We start from the raw sequence: 6,863 nt of genomic DNA, 5'->3' as shown, positions 1-6,863 counted from the left end.
GAGGGTCCATTTGGTCGGATTCATTTTTAGTTGATTTTTTCAGGAATCCCCCTTTCCCTAGGGTCGCCCTCAGGAAAGGGACAGCTGTGCTGTGCGATGGACCCTGCCCTCCCGGCCATGGTGACACGACACAAGCTGCTGGACAGCTTTCTTACTCATGAATTTGAAATTGGGGTTTGTAGGTGCCGGTGAGTCTCTGGGCCTGAGGCCAAAGGCTTTGAACTTGGGAAGAAAGCAACCCCCTCAGCCCAACGTGAAGGAGAAAAGACATCAAACACCAAGAGAAGACGGAGGGACCTGGGGCCGCGGAGGGACCAGCGCCTCCCAGCTCCGGGCTCCAGTGCCTTCTGAGGCTTGACCGCACATTCTGTCTGCGGGGTTGTGGGATTTCTTCACACCCTTATAATAAGCTTTTTTGCTTGTGTGTTTCAGTTACTTACAATCAAATGCATTTCACTAAGACACAGATGCTTAAAGCATGGGATTTATAAAAGGAGGCGGTGTCTGGGATGTCCCCTTCGCCCAGAGTCCAAGGAGGGAGGGCCTGGCCGTCAGGCGGGGAGGGCAGCTTGTTGGAGACACACCGTGGAGGCCATGAGCGTGGCATGAGGAGGCCGGGATCACACTGCCCCAGGAGTAAGGAACTCCTGGAGTTTTATGCCAAAGAATAATTCACAGTTTCAGAGGGGGCTTCAGAAAGCTGGGTCTGGATGGAAGCAGGAACATGCATCTGAAACCCAGCTGGTAAATGACAATGTTTTCTAGCTGTATTTCTAGGCCTTGGGAAAGTTACCCAGCCTCTTAACCTTGGTTTCTGCATTTGTAACATGAGAATAGTAACAGTTAGCTCATAAGATTCTGGGGGAAATTATATGGAATAATGACAATGAATTGGCAAATGCTCAAACGGTCAGTCTTCTCCCTTCCCTTGCTCGGAACTCCTGGGATACCTATACCAACACCTCGCACCTTGTTTATTTTTAAATTATTCTGAGGATGCTGATTTTGTCTCACAATCAGATCAAAAGACCCCATGCGGCGAGGACACCCTAAGCAGGTTATTTATTTCTCGTAAGTCCTGCCGGAGCCGCTGGGCCTGCACGTGAAGATGGTGCCACGTGAGTGGCTGGCTGTTGGCAGCGAGACCTTGCTGCTTCGGCGTTTAGTGGCTGATAAACACTTCCACATGTTGACTCTTCATGAACTGATGGTCTGGGTTTGGGGCTGAGCAGGAAAATGACCACAGCACTGGAGCCACTTCCCAAATTATAAGATTTAATGAGCCAAGGAAATTAAATTATTCTCTAAAGTGTACTTTCTGGTTTAGATTATGACTGGGTGGCAGACGCCATCACCACCAAGTCTTTTGGGAAAGTTACACACAGATACAAATAGACCTGAGCTCGCAGTACTATGGCTCTACTCACTCACTCAAGGTTGTTAGGAATCTGCTGCTTGAGAGGTTTGGAACCAGAGGGACACAGAAAGGCCCTGCTCACGGAGAGTCTGTGATCTGTCAGCAGAGCCGGTCGTGGAAATGAACATTACAACACAAAGCACTATGTGATACACAGGAAAAGAATGGTAGAAAGTGTAAAAGAGCTTAAGAGGAGCGAGAAGTCAGGAGAGGCTCCTGGAAGAGGTGTCACGGACCCGGGCTTGGGAGGGGGAGCAGGACCCGGGCTTTCCGCAGCTGGAGTTGGCAGAGCCACCCTGCGCTGTGTAACGACGCAGCTGGAAGACGTGGAGGGGGCAGAGGAACAGGGGAGGGGTGTCGTCAGGGGCCAGAGCCAGGAGAGCCTCAAGGCTAAGTTACCAGCGTGACAAGGTTTGCGTGCCTGTGATTGTTCCGGAAATGAGGTGGCTAAAGATATTAGTCACCAGCCTTCTCTGACGTCACCTGAGATCCAGGAAACCCACTCAACCCGCCGCTCTGGTGCCTGAAAAGGGCGCACACCAAACCCCGACGGGAGCCTGTGATGTGATCCGAGGAAAGCTTCAGCCGGCCTCTGTAGCTGAGGCCAAAAAGGTGGGGAAGGGGCTGCCACAATCAAGGAATTTAAATAGGACTGAAGTCGCGCTGAGAGTCCATCCCCACTTGCAAGGGTCCCAGAACATCACCACCAAGGCCTGTGAGGGCCGCTGAGCTTTCACAGGCGCTCTGGCTTGGGTTTTGGCCTCTACTTGATTTTCTCTGTGAGGAATTTGGGTCCACCTCCCTCATGGGGACTATTTCTGCCGACACGAGGCACATGTGAGAACCCTGACCTGCACTTCTCCGTGGCAGCCCCTGAGCCTTCCCCGTCGCGGACTCAGCTGTAAGACCCCCGACTCTCTCGACCTGATTTGACCCCGGCTGCCGTCTGCACCGTCCTCTGCAACCGGGATGCTCGACCAGTCCTTTCTTAACTCATTTGTTTGTTCGTCCAACAGACCATCACTGAGGGTCTCTGCGGGGCAGGAGCTGGTCTCAAAGGGGAAGTGGAACAGCAGTCGAACGGGTACACGGTCGTCAGCTGGTCACTCTCTGCACTGCCCGTTGATGTGAGGAGTCAGTGCGTGAGGGACTGGGGGCGAGGAGGTGGCGGGGCTCGGGGTACGAGGTGACACTTGAGTGAAGTCTCAAGTCAAGTGCAGGACCCGGGCAGGGGGAGCACACACTCTGATTAGGTTATAAACGGCCGAGAAGCAGGTGTGTCCTGCCCAGCTCATAGCCCTCAAGGCTTCTTCCACTGTGTCTAACACTGGGCGGCCCCTCGGTAAACGCCAGGGCAGTGGCCCCTTGAAGGTAAAGCTGGGGGGGAAAGCTGCTGACCGGTGCCCTGGACTAGAGAAAACCCCGCGCAGAGCCTTTTTTTAGGGGGCACTTTGCTACAGCGAGAAAGACCAGTATTTCTATGTGGGACAGGAATGGGCTCACGTTTGAAAAAGGTTTTATTGTATTTTAATATAGAACTCTTCTTTACAGAAATAACTTATAAGAAAATTTATTGAATTAACCAATTATTAGCTAGAATTGTGTGCCTTTTATTACACATAAATTCCATGACAATTTTCTGCCTTATAAAAATAATGATACCAGGTAGGCAGTACATTTGTAAGATTTTAAAGTCAGAAAGTATAAACAGGAACACAGGAACGCAGGAACTTCCTCCCGCGTTTGCCCTCCCACCACCCAGTCTGGCCTCGTCCCTGATGCACGCACGCACGCACACACACACACCCTGCTATGATTAGCACCCTGTGTACCCCTCCAGAGTTTCTTTAAACACGTACCATTAAGTACAAATAGCCCACTCTGCACTCTGCTGTTTAAAATTTCACCATGCGTCTCGAGGGTCCTTCCACATCAGAGCATAGAGGGTTTCTCATTCTTTCTACACTGCCCAGCACCCCTTGGCGTGAAGGGACACGATTCATCGAAAGTGTCCCACAGGTGGGCAATGAGACGTCTCGTCTTTCGTTGTGAAAGCAAAGCTTCAGTAGATAACCTGAGACGGTGGCCACTTCGCACGTGCACGGGCACAGCTGCGGAAGAAATTCCCACAAGAAGGATGGGATCAGAGGTGCGTTCATTTGTGATTCTCACAGCTGCTGCTAATCGACGTCCCCAGTGGCTGCACTGTCTGACTGTCCTGTTGCAAATCCATGAGAATAGTGGCTCCTTTTCCCCTCCTTTTTTGCATAAATATTTATCGACCACCTAGTGCCTCTCAGGCACCATGGGAAGCACTGGGGATGGAAATCAGACAAGGCATGGTTTCTGCCCCAAAGGAGCTGGCCCTCTGGAGCAGTGGTTCTCAACGGGGACCGTTTCACTCCCCAGGGGACGTTTGGGGGTGTCTGGGCACAAGGAAGACTTAACCAGTGCTAAGTGTGAGAAGAAGCCCTGCCTCGTAGACACCTGTGCTCCTGGAACCCGCAGGAACGGCTTCTGAACCCTTCCAGAGGGGTGGGTGGAGCCAGTCAAGGAGGGCAGGACTGGGCTAGGGGGGCAGGGAGGGCAAAACAGCCAGAAACACGCCAGGAAGGTGGGCAGTCTGAGCGGCCAGAGCTGACACTGTGGGAATGAGGCCTGTGGGTGAGGCTAGAGGGGTGGCCAAGGGCCTGAGGCACAGGGGCCCTGGTTTCTCACCTGAGGACAGGGCAGTGAAGTGCTGGGGTGTGGCTGCAGGGTTGGGGGCAGACAGGCCAGGCAGGGCTGGAAATGGCAAGAGCCACCAGCAGGTGGGAAAGTGGGGGACGGGTTCAGGAGACACAAGGAATGTGGAACCAGAGGTCCAGGCCAGGAAGGAGACGAGGGTTCTGACTGTGAGCAGCACAGAGCCCATTCTGGAAGGCAGAGGGAAGCAGGGAGCAGGGCTGGGGAGGAGAGGTCCTGAGCTGGTCAGTGAGCAGTGGAGCCCAGGCTGGAGCTCCCACTGGGAGGATGGGTCACCCTGGGGAGCGGGGGACCCAGACTGGGACGTGGGTGGAGACCAGCCCGGGAGCAGTGGCCGAATGGCCTCTGAGGAAGTCATAGGAGGAGCCGACAGCCCCCTCTGCAGAGTTCCTCTCCTCCCTCCCGCTAGGCCGGCACCCCCACTGCGCTTCCTTCCAGGCAGGGACCCCGTTTCTGACCCTTCTCTAAAAGGCCATGCAAATCCAGCTTCTTCTTGATGCTGTCCTGTTTGTCACCACAGGTGCCCGCCTGGCACCTGGAGGCTCTACACGGCTAGCCAGAACCCCCAGTGTCCTCGTTCCCATTTCTTTGTTCTTTTCCTAAACTACGCTGCCTCCTTGCCAGGAGTTCAGGTCTAGTCACGTTGGCAGCAATCCATTCAGAAAACAGCCTATCAGCAAACGTGCAGGGGACGTACATGGCAGGGTGCGCCCAGAAAACCTCTGCAGAGCCCAGGACACCAGTAAGCAAGCGATTCAGAGCCGAGAACAGTCCCCAGCTTCATGAAGGCCAGGGAGCCGGGAACACGCAGAGGAAGGACCATGTGGCCTCCCGGGGAGCTGGCAGGCGCAGGATCCACAGCTGACAGGTCATTTCGAACCATGTGACAGAGCCGGGGTGCCTGGACAGGGGTCCACTAGGTTCTGTGCTCATCTGACCTGCCCTCCCTGGTCCTCACGCCTCACTTCCTCAACAGTCCCTTCAGTGTTGTCCTCGAGTCAGACTTACCCAGCTGTCTGCACAGGAGCCAGGTGTGATCCAGTTCCAGGGACCCTGGGTCAGCTGCTGTGGAGGCAACAGGCTGGCGGACGGAGGGACCCGTCCACGAAGCTCGGCTTTCGGCCTCGTCCTGCAGCGCCAGGCGGCAGGGGCAGCGGGCACAAACGGGGCGTCTTTGGGCAGCATGGAGGGTGGAGGCTGGACTGCACACAGCTCTCCAGATTTATCTGGGCTGGATCCAGAGCCCACGGGGCGGCCAGTCTTCACTGGTCCCTGGCCTCAAAACCATGGTCAGGCTTCCTTGGTACTGCTCACACGTCCAGACTGCGTCGACCTGGACCGCCAAGGGTGCACAAGGACAGCCCGGCGACATGCAGCCACCATCTAATACATGCTTAACCCTTACTTCATCTTCATAAACTCAAATGTATGAAAGACTTGAGTTTGGGGTGATTTTAAAAATATTGTATTATAAGAATAATACATGCTTATATTTTAAAAATTGAAAAGTAGAATCCTGAAAAAAAGAAAGAATTCTTTTAACTTTTTGAGTTTATAAATGACACTTCCCCTTGCAAAAGGCATTTATGCTTACTGTGAGTAATTTGGAAAGCAGAAAAGGGTGAAGGAAAAAAGTTCTAAGCGGTGACTATTCTCACTCAAACAACTCATCGCAGCATTCCTTCACATTTCAAACACCTGCTTTTCCCAAATGTTTGAAGTGTGACCGGCTCGTACACAACTCTTTCAAGCCTCTGTCGTCGCCTTTTCTCAGAGAGGCAGGGAAATAGAGGAAATCAGATACTGACGAACAGCGTTTGAAGCGCCAGGAGTTTTAGTTCTGGTTTCTGGGTAGCCTTCCAAGTTCCACCTTCTCAATCAAATAAACTGAGAGATACCCGACCTGGCCTCTCTGTCTTGCACTGAGGGGAGGGCCCCGCGGAGGCAGCCGAGGGACCCCAGCCCAGCTGCTCTCCCCGCCCCGCCGCAGGCCGAGCTGGGGCCACGTCACAGAGCAGGTCACCTCTCTCGGCCCTCTCTTGGTCGTGCCCCCGAGGGGCTGTGTCCCGAAGGCGCTGATGCTGGTGGCCCGTCGTCCTCCAGGGCTCGGGTCTCCCTGTCACATCCCTCTGGCCCAAGCGTGGAAAACCTCGACGTCTCTTCCTTTCTCTCCCAGCACAGGTGGGGACGAGTGGGAATTTGCCAAAGGATCTCTCCCAAAAGTTCAGGAAGCCGGTGGGAAAACAAGGGAAACAGACAGGACAGAGTCCACAGGTAGCATGGGGCTGGCTTCCAACAGCGAGCTCAGCAGCGAGGGCCCCTGGGGTCCTGCCCTCACACCCGGCAGGCCGACCCCCCAGGGAGGGGCCCCTGAGAAGCCGGCAGGGCCGGGGACTCACCCCCGCACCTCCTTGGGCACCTAAGCGTCCTCCTCCGTCTCCACCTCTAGAGTCAAGGGACACACGGGTCTCTGCTGCGGGAACTGTCCACTCTCTCGGCTCCGAGGACCAAGCTCAAAGGGCCAGTGGTGACGCCACCCTCTGACCGGAGTCCGACTCAGCCTCAGTGCTTCCACGCCGCACACTGTTTTTCAAACATTTTATTGAGACATAATTTATGTGCCATAAAATTCAGCCACATAGAGCGTACAGTTAAATGGTTTTTACGACATTCACAGAGTTGTGTAGCCATGACCGTAATC

The sequence above is a fragment of the Camelus dromedarius genome, chromosome 25, assembly GCF_036321535.1.
Source record: "Camelus dromedarius isolate mCamDro1 chromosome 25, mCamDro1.pat, whole genome shotgun sequence".
NCBI lineage: Eukaryota > Metazoa > Chordata > Mammalia > Artiodactyla > Camelidae > Camelus > Camelus dromedarius.
Note: the sequence above shows the minus strand (reverse complement) of the source record.